Source organism: Scomber japonicus, chromosome 5, assembly GCF_027409825.1.
Source record: "Scomber japonicus isolate fScoJap1 chromosome 5, fScoJap1.pri, whole genome shotgun sequence".
Classification (NCBI taxonomy): Eukaryota; Metazoa; Chordata; class Actinopteri; order Scombriformes; family Scombridae; genus Scomber; species Scomber japonicus.
The window spans coordinates 32,143,202-32,156,266 of NC_070582.1; the positions used below are offsets into that span (position 1 = coordinate 32,143,202).

Below are 13,065 nucleotides of genomic sequence, written 5' to 3' on the forward strand. Positions count from 1 at the left end.
TCTCTCTCTCTCTCTCTCACTCTCTCTCTCTCTCTCTCTCTCTCTCTCTCTCTCTCTCTCTCTCTCTCTCTCTCTCTCTCTCTCTCTCTCTCTCTCTCTCTCTCTCTCCCTCTCTCTCTCTCTCTCTCTCTCTCTCTCTCACTGTGTCATGAGTTTGCTGCTATGCTTAGCTCCACTCCTCTTGTGCTTCTGATAACCAGTATTTTTAGTTCTGCCTGGGGTCAATTTTCTTTTTTCCCCCTGATTCCTGAGTTTCACGTCTATATAACATTCCCATATAATCAGTTTACCAACATAGGAGCCTTTGGTTGTTATCCATTGTCTTGTCCTGGAATTCAGGCTCCTTTTTAAAACATATTAGTTATCTTGTCATGTGGGTACATGAACAGCAAAATGCCTGCAGTCCATTTTGTATTCATACACATAGTTTAGGAAACCGAACACTTGACAATGTGTGGCATCAAAATACCGGAAGCCTTTGCCTGACCCACAAACAAAAATGTCAACACAGTACAGCACAGCCCTACCGCCCCCACATCAAGCTGTTTTAGGGTCTGATGAGTCTGGTTTGGCTGCACATGAGTTGGATCTCCACAGTTTCGGGTCTACGCTGGCTGCAAATGAGCCCAGGCTCAATAGTTCTGTCGGTTGGAGGTTCTGCCAGCCTGCCACTCACATACTACCATGAAGAGTATTTGAGTGTCTGTATGTGTGTGCGTGCTTGAGTGCATGTGCATGGACAGAAGGGCCATATTGGCTCAAAGAGAACCCATCCATTTGCACTCAGGTGTAGACACACACACACTTCCCAGCAGTAGACATTTTCCCTGAGGGATGAAACAAGAGCAGACCTCTGACCAAGCCAACCAGCAGGTGTATGAGTGCATTCTGATTGAATACGAGATTCACTACTTACTTAATTAATTAATTAATTAATTAATCATTTCATTCTCAGTTTGGAGTCTTTTTTTTATGAAAAAAAGATTCTCTGATTCCAGCTTCTCAAATGTCATTTGGCAGATATGACTCTGTGATTTGAATATTTTCTGTTTTCTTTAGTGTTCTTTAACAGTAAACTGAATATCTTTGGGCTATGGACTTGTGGAAAAAGCAAGGCATTCAAAGTTTTCACCTTGGGCTTCTTTAAATTCTGACATTTTATAGACCAAACAGCTAATTGATTAATCATGAAAATATCAGATTTATCGATAATGAAAACAAATCTTAGTTGCAACCCTATGGAAGACACATTTTGCCTGTCTTTACTCGTGTGATTGGTGTTTTGCTGTCCATGTTTATTCACTACAGTGTGTCAGGAGGTAGAGCGTCCATCCACCAATCAGAAAAATCTGCAGTCCGATTCCTGGCTCCTCCAGTCCACATGTAGATGAGTCTTTGGGCAAGATACTTAACCCCAAATTGCTCTCGATGGCAGCACCAATGGTGAATGAATGTGTGTGAATGTGAGTGTGGATGGGTGAATGTGATATGTAGTGTAAAAGTACTTTGAATGGTCAAAAAGACTAGAAAAGCTCTATATAAGTACAGTCTATTTACCATGTATTGTCTTACACTGTATCATTTTCCTACTTTTCTCTGTATGTTCATAAACTGGAGTCATACAGCTCAGGTTATCACACATATTTGCTACAGTTTAAACATGTTCTGCTTACGTACACATTCTCTACATATCCTTTGCTGAATGCAATGAAAACAATCCATTTAAAGATTTGTTTTTTCATTACACAGCAAAAAAATGGCATTATATTGTTTCCAATATTTTGTCTCCGTTATGCCTTCATATTTGCATGTACACACATGCACATGCATGCACATATACATATATAGTGTGTATATACATATACAACGCCACCCACCATACCACCCACAAACATACCCACAGGCTTAAAGCAGGGTTTTCTTTTTTCTTCTTAAACCACTTCCCTGCCTTTCCCTTGCTCCTGGTGACGACACTCTCTTGGAATTCACTCCTTGTGTTGGTGGTGCTCTCTGAGAGAGAGAGAGAGAAAGAGAGAGAGCAAGAGAAACTGTGTTGTTCAGATCTCTCTGTGCTCTGCAGCCACTAACTAGGACCATTTGGTGTCTCCTTTCTCCGCACTCTTTTCTTTACCCCTCCTGTTCTAGTTTTTGCATTTATTCTCTCAGTTTTTTCCCCGTCACTTATTCTCCTTCCTGTCTGGGTTATGGCAATTTTAAATTATTTGGTTTGAAATCAGGCTCTGTGTGAGCATAGGGGTCCACAGACTCTGGGCCGCTTGGGGGGGCTGTAAAGGGGTTGCTAAATTGTGCTATGGGTGGAGAGGAGGGGTGTATGTGCTGTATGTGTCTGAGGTTTGAGAGCATCACTTATCTGTTACTGCGTTACATTATGTGTGTATAATTGTGCACGTGCATTGAACGTGTATTTGCATTTATGGGTATCTGTCGACTCTGTGCATAACAAATATGTTCTAGCCTGGCCATGCATGTGTGTGTCCAGGGGGTGTGTGTAAGAAAGACATGGGGGGCATGCTGCTGGGTCCTGTGGAGGCCTGTGAAGGGACGGCCTTCCCCTCCTCCCGAAACTCGGCTGGCTCTAGATTGATGGGGGAGGTGTTGCCTCTGCTCACTCATCCATCACACACTTTATTTGGGTTTTAGAGGAAAGGAAAAAGGAAAAAAGACAGAATAAATGAAAAAAGACTTCCAAAAATATCAGAGTTGGGGGTGTGGAAGGGTTGAGGAGTTGAGTAAGAGGAGGCCCCTTGTCCTGTATGGTTCTCCTCTCCTCTCCTGCCCCCCCCCCTCACCCCCCTACCCCTCTCTTTAAGCAGATGCTGGAAAAGAAGTCTTACCCTTGTGACCCCCTGCCATTCTCCAGACCCAGCACTGATAACAAAAGACAGATAAAGCCAACTGGGGGGCAGATTTAGTGAAGATTAGCGAGCAGGTTTGTGATTTCCACTGAGGTTTTCTGTCATGTGTGAGTGTGCATGTGCACGTTTTTAAATGTGCCTGGTAAATGTGGGGTGCCAATAGCAGATTGTTTGTGATAGAATGGTTAGAGAGTGGTTGGTGGTCTTTGTCTAGCATCCAGTCTGGCCAGGGTTTATTGTGTGACAGGACAGTGAGGCCAGATAGGTTTGCAACACTGACAGAGGAAACAATCCCTGTACTACCAGCCCTCAATGCCTCCCACGAGATGATGAGATTTATTTAGCAAGTGGGGATATAACAAGTCAGCCTGTTAAATAAGATCAGACTACTACTCACTGTAGACATTCATGTATGAGTGCAAACAATCAGGTTTTCATATAGAAAAAAAAACCTCCATTACAATCTGTATTTAAGGGATTTAAGTGACATGTTTTCGGAGGGTGGCTCCAGGATGTGCTGCAGGTCTCACTAACAAATCCTGAATATTTCCCTTTTTTTGTTTTTTACAAGTCAGTCTTCTTAACCAAGAATTTGTCAGTAAAACTATAAACACTTGATTAGATCTAAACCCCCCGAAAAAACACTGGGCTGTTTGTGTACAACAGAGGCTAAAATGCTGTTTTAATGATTAAAAGTCTTGCTGGCATGTCGTATGGGAATTTTTACATCCTAAATCATAAACATATTATCAAGGGGGGAGAAATTGTTCCCATTTGGACCTGTAGCAGTATAATGCAGCATATACAAGCAAACAGTTGAGTTGAGCTCTATGCACTGGCCTTTGTCTGAAGTGCCTATAGGAAAGTTGGACAACTCCAAGGGGACTATCAAATAAAGAAATAACTGTTTCCTATTATTGCTGCTGTCGAGCTTGGGGGTGGCTTTTGTAGCTTATGCCAGACTAATATGGGTGGAAAAATAAATAAATAAAGAGGGGAAATTATTACCTTCTGAAATTACACGTTGGCCTCTCTCTTTATCTATGTTGTAGAGAAAATAATGTACGTTGGTCTCTGACAAACAAGCTGTGTTCCTGTTTGTGACTCTAAACAAACATTTTTATTTCTTGGCTAGGAACACATTTTTCCCTTTAAAAAAAAAAAAAAAAGACAAAATCATGTTACTGTGTTTTCCCACCTTAATTTAAGCGTTGAATTATTCACTTTCCCATACGGCCTAATTAATTAAATGATTTATTTTCCAAATAGACGCTGCTTTTGTGGAAAAGTCAAAGTAAATCAAGCTAAATCCCACAGTTTTGTGATGTAAAAATATTAAAATGTGAAATAGTAGGAAAAAATGGGGGGGGGGGGCAGGTTGGCTTATCCTTGTGGGTATGGGAGAGTGTTTGTTTCCTCTGAGAAGCTTTTCCAACAGCAGACCTCATGGCGGAGCCCCCAGAGGTCCTATTTGAATCACAAATGTCTTTCGTTTCTCAATCGTTCACAGGTTTTGGTCAGTTGAGGAATTTTGGGACCCATTAAAGCCTGGTGACAATGACTTTCACCCCAGGGCCACCATGGGGGTCCTCCCCCCTACTGACCTCTCCTTTGCTGCCCAGTCCTAGCTCCAGCGGTCCTGCTCCAGAGTTCTGACTGGTTCAACAATGCACCCAAAAAACCCTCTGAGGTCAATGTCTCTTTTCTCTTGGTTGCTCTTTTCCTCCTTGCTGCCTTGTTCTGGCTCAAGTCGGGACTTATCAAAGACAATCCAGTTCTGTCATGTGGCCAAATCATCTTGACACCCATTTAGCATGCTCATCAGAGGACAGTTATGAATATTCAAGATGGTGCCAGGCCCAGTGAGAGGAAGAAAGGAAGCGATGAGAGTAACAGATAATAGAGGTTTTGTCCAAGACAGGGGAGAAAGATAAAATGTGTACATGTCAGTGAGTGCTTTGTGACAGAAAAAACCCAGAATAATCTTAAAGTTGATAACAATCATTAAAGAATATGTAAATAAAAGAAGATGATAGTGACTTTGCTTGTTTGCCCGAGTTCCACGGTTGGCTATAAAATCTTGAAAGATATTATAAAAAAAACCAATGATGAGAAAAAAGAATAGATGCAATATATCTCTGACTCTATGAAGAGAGGTTCTGCATTGTAAAATGTGGAATTTGAGAAAACAGATTTTAGCTATACACAAGTCCATATTTAATACACATTTCTGTTCCCTACTACAACCTTCTTTGTGGCCCTTGTGCCAGTGTCACTGAGTTTACAAGGGCAGGAAATGTTCTCCTCAAAACTGAGACTGTGGTGGGATATAGATAAGAAACGAAAGCAGACCTAAGATTGACCCCTGGGGGACACCACAGAAAAGGAGTGCAGTTAAAGAGGATGCTCCTCCAACTAGCGCTCAGAATCATCTTGTAGGTCTGTGTTTGGAGGATCTGGACTACCAGGTTGGGAACCACTCATTTATATATAATATTATAATAATCAATTACTAATGGCAAAGAAAAATCGATTAGAAGGGGTTAACATCTCAGTGGACCCGTGACTAATTTTTCATGGCAGGCATTCTGACCTCTTATAGTGGGGAAAGCACAGGTTTAATTGATAACACTAATGACTACATGCCTTTTAAAATGAGTCAGTTCCAGGTCACTGGTATTGTGCACTCTCACTAGTTATTACTGTGACTAGTTACTGTACAGCCTTCCTTCCTTTCTATGCTGCTGTTGAAAAAGTCTATAAAGAGGGAATATTTTACAGGATGTCAAATTCCTACACCTGAAATCAGGTTGATAATCAACAGAAAATTAATAAATTATACAAAATATATTGGGAAATCAATTAAGTTAAAAAAAGCAAAAAAGTTTAAACAAAAAAGTGCCAGATATTAGCTAGTTCCACCTTGCCAAATATGACAGTTTGCTGTTTTTCTCTTTTTTACATAATTGTAAATCAAACAGCTTTATAATTTCAATATGCAATTGCAGACATTTTTCACTACTTTCAAAGAATTTCTGGTTTAAACCAAAACTCAATTAATCAAAAAAAATATAGATAGGTCAATGGATGTTGATAAGCATGAGTTGCAGCCAGAATTACCAATGCCTTGTTCAAATAAATTGACATGTTGTGCGATGGATGGTTGGAGTGTACTGCAAGCATTCTCCAATGGATCCACGAGGGATCCAGCAGAATAAAATAAAACAGAGCCAAACACAATTACATTCATATGTTTGCAGGATAGTGAGTTCATATTGGGGTGTGCATCAAGAACAATGGTTGCCTAAAGTTGTGAATTATATTTCCCAGCTGCACTGTATTGATTTGTTGTAATTTAGTGTTGACTATTATGGAAAACCCTTTGGCACTGCTTATAATTCACAGGATTGTTATGTCCTTGATCCTCTTGTACTGTTGACCACTGTTTGGTTATGAATGTATTGGATCTTGTGAGAACAAGAGAGCTGAGCCAGGAAGGAGAGAGTTTGTCTGAATGAGCCTGCCTGTCTCATTGACATTGATGTCAAAAACTTCTAGGATCGCATCCAAACTGAGACAAGTGGTCATTTGGACTTTGAGAATGCGGCACTGTTCCAAGCTTTGATGTTTCGACTCTTAAAGATTGTAGATGGAGACAGGACGGGTTATCAAGGGTGTTGCATCTCCATGAATTGTAGATGTTTGTGAACCCAGCTGATGTTTATGTAGTCATGTTTTCAGCATAGTTTGTGGTTGACATAGTGTGGTTCTAGCCTCAACTATATCTGTTTTTGGTACATCAGAAACATGTCTCTTGTTTATGTAGTTAATTTTCACTTTTTGATCAAGTGATGCCTTATGGGTATTTGACCAGACTTTTCCTGCCTTAAACTACTGAGCAGACAGACTGTACATCAGTTGTCTGTATTATACTCAAAGATACATGTCTTGAGTCTATCAGTTCATCAACTGATCATCAATTGTACATTAAAATCAGGGTAGCTTAAGAGGGAGGGGTGGAGATCTTGACTTCACATAACCCCTTTAAAGATATCATTTGCATTCATACCAATAGCAATATAGAATGACTTGCCTGCTGTAGTATTGCATGGTGGTGTTGGTTATAGGTTTGTAGTAGTGATGAAAGGACATCAAGAGTGGTGTGGTGTGTCAGGCAGATGTGAGGAACAGGAAAAGCAGGTGTGCATCCAAAGTACTTTTTCATTATTCTTGCCTGTAAACACATTGGAATGGATGTATGCACATATTGATGGGTGGATAGATAGTTGGTCATCAAACCAGTTTTGCTACTGCTGTTTCCTACATGTCCCATGCTTGTGGGAGGTGGTGCCTTTATCTTACTGAGATGAATGGGGGTCAGGGCTGGGCCACCCACTCCTCACCACAGTCCCAAACCTCTAAGATCTGCAGTTAATGTGTTTATTTTTAACTCATAAATGTTTGATCATTCTCAGTTTAGGAGTGAAGTGTAGGTCAGTTGTTAAGTTATTAATAGTTTGGGCCAAAGTGTTAAGTACCAGTGGATGGGGATAGCAACAGGGTATGCATGGTTACATGACAAAAGACACGGAAGCTCCTTCATAAATAGATTTTTAAAGACCTTTTCTACATGTGACTGAGAGTATGAATTATTGTGTACACAGTCATCTGCATCACCACACCAAAACACTAGTTTGTACCATCTGTAGGCTATAATGTAAGTCCATACATCTTCCTTCTTTGATCATTCCACTCCAGTCATGTTTCCCTCAACAGAGCACTCTTCAATTTCAGACTGGTGTGGAGGGTGTCTATCTAAAACTGTCCTGGCCCATCTGTGTCACAGGCCATATCTGTCATTATCTGCATTTTATTGTTCTTTATGGTGCTCTCTACTGCCTGCTCCTGCCCTATCCTAAGCACCACAATCTCTCTGAGTCACAAAGGTCCTCAAAAATTACTCTCATGTCTTTGGTGAGAGTGGTAGAGATGACAAATCCAGAGATTAGTCACTTTAAAGGAAGAGCTTTTGGCTTTGCCAAACAAACCCATATCCGTTTGTTACTTAGTTGAGTCATAAAGGTTTAAGATCATTTTGCCAGAGATAGTTAGAATGAATAGTACTAGTACTAACCCTGCTGGTTTATCATAACTTACTGGTGAGTTGCAAATGATGGTGGTGACTGTGAGACATTCTGGTGGATGAACACCAGTCAGTAATGAGAGGAGATGTGGAGGAGGATTTGGTGGAAACCAAATAATCAGAAGATCCCAGGATGAATCATACCACAGCCCTTGTCAGTTAGTGTGGTTTCCTGCAAACACATCTTTGCCACATAATGTAGATTCCAGTCTATGTCTATGAAGAGGAGAGCTGTTTATTGATGTGTTTATTTCGGATTTTCACAATAAAATAGATGGTCATAGAAAGAAGAAAGAAAGTTATAGTTTTGTAGATAAGCACCACAGTGTCACCGTTGTTTCATAGTTTCATCACAGTTATATATCCAACTTTTTTTTTTGTCTGATATTGGGTAGGGGTGGTTGGGGGGGGGGGGGGGGTTGAAGATGCACTCATTGACCCTGCACAGGCAGACAGATACTGTTTACTCCAGCCAGACAAATGTTGCCCATCCCGTCAGCTTGCTAGCAAGGGCAGTGAGGTAGATAATAATTGTCAGCTTGGCTGTGCTAGTGCCAATACCAGGGTGGGCTAGGCCTGGTGCGTCTGGCTAAGAGGCAGTCGATCACTGTGGGCACTGAGAGTCCACAGGGGAAAGGAGAAGGATGTACACAAAGGCACGAACACTCGCAAACATGACCAGGTTGAGATGAGAGATGCACACACATTAAAATTGGACTGGAAAAGATACTGTGTGTCTTTATTTCCCCTCACACAATGCTTGTATTCTGAATTTGCTCTCTATATTCTTTTATCACAGATGGCCATCCAGATGTTAAAGTCAAACCCTACTCAGAAGGTACTTATGAAGACGAGGAATGATACGGTGCAAAACAGAACAAAGCAGCACCAGAAAGCCTGCAGCATACACAGTAGCGGGCTTACATAAGACCCCATGCTTGGGTCAAGCTCTCTCAATAAACCTGATTGACTTCACAAACAAGGCTGGAATGACCAGCGAAGCTCTGAGCCCACATGAGAACTGTCCACACCTTTAATGTAAGTCTCAATTCTTTGAACCTATCAAGACAAGTTACAGTACATGTCCTGCCACTGACCAGCTCATCTTATGGTTGTCAAATGGCCTTATGTCCCTGTTGTTAAAAGCTGTGTTTACATGTGTAAACCTTGAATAAATCATGTGTTTTTGTGTTTAACTAATAATCTGCAGTCAGACACAATCACACCTTGGCTTCATACCTGCTCTGCATTTGTCTCTGGTGTTCATCCGCAGAGGAAATTAGTTTTTTTCCCCGTCCTGTGCTTAAATACATTTATCACTTAGTTCACTCAGACTTCTGGAGAAGAGGAAAAGTGGTTTGGCACAAGATCTGTCGCCAAGTCCTCCACATTTATATCACTAAACTATTTGGTGGCCACTGAAATTAGGACCTCCTGTTTAGGCTGTGGGAACTGTTGGCAGTTGGTGTAAAAATGAACCAATGTTTTTAACTCCTCATTGAGAAATAAACAACTTCTGTAATGCTGTGCTAACATTTTCACCTCTAGAGTCCAACTGTGATGAAATGATTCAATAGGTGAACAAAAAGACAACGAATCAAACGTTGTGCAAATGTGGTGCAGATGTATGATTGATTTATAAAAGTAAATTAAGGTTTTAACAGGGAAAACCACTCTCTTAGCATTTCCTCTTGAGAATAGAGAAACAGAGAAGCCATTACAGCCATTGTACATTTCTAATTCATTCATCAGTTTTTACAACACTAAATCACTTTTTAGACTATAAAACGTGTACTACAGCAGAGGAATGAGCATTTATTTCATTGGAATAGAAACACATTTTTGTGTTTTCACACTCCATCTCCTCAGAGTAACGGAACAATATGTCCAACAATAGCATCCCTGACATCCTCTTCAGTCAATTCCCAATGTAGCTACAGTAGCTGTGAAAAGGTGTTAGAGAGAACAGCGTGTCAGCAGTGGTGATGAAATACATCCAAATGGCCCCCTCTGGATATGACAAATAAAGGCCAGGTGTCCAAAGGAAAAGGTTCAGCTATGGAAAACACAGACGGCATACGTCAGGACTTTGACACGGGAAGCAAACCTGGGACCCTGGTGGTTGGAGGTGCAGGAAACTGAAAGTATTAAGGGAATGGAGACAGACAGAAGCCTAAATATACACTATATCTTTTATTTTTCTACATGCACCATTCATTTTATACTGTTTAATCAGAGGGTCTAAAATGCCAGTGATGCCACATGCAGTCCTGTTCCGGAAGTTTCAACACCTCAATACTGAGTTTCCCACCACCCTTTATATAGTGTTGGTGAGCAAACAGGCCGGTAGATGTAAACGAGTTTCTCCCTTGTCATAAAGGAGCTCACTTCCTGTCACTGGCCCCAGGGTGGGATCGCACAATGACGAACACCACCCACATTAGCTCCCTAGCAGGCAGTCAGGCCAACAGGCAGGGTGACACAGGGGTCATTTGTTTCTGTCAGAGGCACAGAAATAGTCTCCCAACTCCTCCTGGAGTGGACAAAGCAGGCGTGCATTCACTGGCGGGATGTGCTCTTGTTGTGATTACCTGCCTCTGCAGAGGAAGGGCTTTCTCTGAGGACCTATGGAAAAATGTTGCTGTCTGCCAAGTGCCATGATTAGCGCCCTGGCTGGTTCCTGGGTCAGCTCAGAGGGCAAAAGTGTCTAGACCAGCCAGGGGATTTCCACCGGCTCTAGCCTGAGCTGTAATTATTACTGCTTACAGTAGAGCCCCAACTCTCAGGGCCCGCATTCCACTTCGGACTGTTATACAGCAGTACTCCCTTCAGTGTGTGGTGGGAGTCAGATCAGACATTGGCTTTACATATGGTTTGAATACTGTATAGTTAATGGCCTCAATTTTTCATTGAGCCATGTTATTTGATGTAAGCGGATAAAGAGATAGGAGGGTGGGAACTGTTTTGTCGAGTATCTGATGTTAAATTTAAAAACTCGTAAGTGTTACGCAAAGAAATCCAATCATTTCATTCAAAGCTTTGATTGATTGATTGATTAGCATTGTGCAGTGGAAGGAGACCTACCCTGTAATGTCAGGGTCTTCTTGCTGCCAGGACTCTTACAGTGCATTCTGCATTACTAACTCAGTGCTGGAGTTTGCCAGAAAAAGCACAACCAGTTAATGGTTCGGAACTCTGGCTTATCTTGGCCATCGACGCAACAAAAGCTATAATTATCTGCAAAATAAACTTGCTTCCTTGATTGTTACACAAATAATGCATTAAACAGTTCCAGATTTGTTTTCCACTGTGTTGTCGGCCCCTGCGGAGAAGGAGGCATTCAGGCCACCAATACTGGAGGACCATTTCATTGGGCTACTCAGGAAGTTCTTTGGTTCTATATTCCATTTCATAAAATATGGACACCTTATATAACCAATAATTGTTTAAAAAACTGTTGTTCTCCATGAAAAAGAAAAAGAAAACAGAACAAATTTGCCCCTGTGATGTTTCCCACCTGCCAAAAAATTAGGGTTTTTCTTGTATATGTCAGCATTGTGTGTCTCCAAAGGCCTTCTTTATATAGGCCCAGACATTATTTTTGGCATTTTTTCTGACGTGTACCTCCCACTCTTCCCACTCTCTCTGGCCCACCTCCATGAGGGCCAAGGAAGCCTGGCACTCGCCTGACGCTCTCAGCCAGTCCCGGGCAGCTGGGATCTAGGGGAGCTCCCCGCAGCTCTGCAGTGGGGCTGGCAGCCCCTTTCTCTTGCCCCCGCCACTCTTTAATTCTGCCTTTTTACTTCAAGCCAGCTTCAGAATACAATACAGAAGAGCCCTGTGCTGTGCTGTGCTGTGCTGTGAACACAGACGCACACCCCTTTTGGGTGTACACACACATCCACACTTTTATAAGCCATTGAAAGAGACAAGACCAAAGGCGGAAAGAGGAGCAGACGCCTCTCAGATGCTGGGCTTGGCTTTGTGTGCTACTTGACACAGACGGCCGCACACAAGATAACTGTTGTTTATTGTTTATGGAAGGACCCTCTGCCACACTCCACGCTCTCTTCATCTGGACACTCCTAAAGGGCCACAGCCAAGAACCACAGGGGAAAAGATAAATGGAACTCACTGTACATCTACTGTATGCGAGTATGAAAGAGAGCACATGTATGCTTTTGTGTCTGCATGTACAGTGAGTATGTACACTCACTGTATAGTCTTGGGTGCTATTATTCTTCTCTAGCTTCCACATTGAGTGTGTGTTGTTAGCTCAGCTGGAGTTGGTTGAATGAGGAGGGGATGGGGAAGCTATCTTGTTCCACTGGGGTCTCAGTCACAATAAAGTCATTAGAGCAGGTGAGGTGGGCTTTCTCTCAGATCTGATAAATGACACACTATATTCTACTGTTATGTAATACATGTCGAAAATCTCCAGATGAACTTGGATTTATGCCAACCTGTCTGTCAGTGAGTCAATACCAGTGGAATTATTAACCATTACTCTTACCATTACTTGCTGTGAAATACGTGAAAATGCAAAACAACAGGGGACATTCTCACTTCTCACTTAACAAGAACTATTAAAAGTTGATTAATTTGAAAAAAGAGCGTTATGCATTTCTGGTTTAATTTTGACTTACCTGGTAATATAAGCAGATTGTATAAGAGACTCAACTGCCCGCTCCTCTTTCCTCTTTATATATAATACGCTTCCATTGTTTTTGAAAATACACTAAAAGCGCTCACAGTTACCTACACAGATTGTGGTTAAAGAAATAATTCACACTGAACAATACCACGTGTACATTGATATTGGGTAGAACAGCAGAGCTTATGATATATACTTGAAGTAATAGCAGTGCTATAAATCAGGAGAGGGGAAAACAGATATTATAGGTAAAGATGGAATTCAAGTCAGTGGGATTTCTCTGTAAGCTGATTTGAGAAGATTTTGAAACCAGTGGGGGTTCTGCAGATGTGGGGGGAAAATACCATTGAAGAGGCAGCAGCAGCTTCTGACTGTGTAAAATTTACAGGTTT

At 41.6% G+C, this 13,065-nt stretch overlaps 1 long non-coding RNA gene across 1 annotated transcript in view; it reads left to right on the forward strand.

Moving 5' to 3' along the window:
- Window positions 1-13,065, forward strand: part of LOC128358863 (uncharacterized) — a 94,736-nt gene that overhangs the window by 46,886 nt on the left and 34,785 nt on the right. The window contains exon 2 of the long non-coding RNA XR_008321418.1: window positions 8,819-9,057. This is a non-coding gene — a long non-coding RNA (uncharacterized LOC128358863). The remainder of the gene's footprint in view (window positions 1-8,818; window positions 9,058-13,065) is intronic.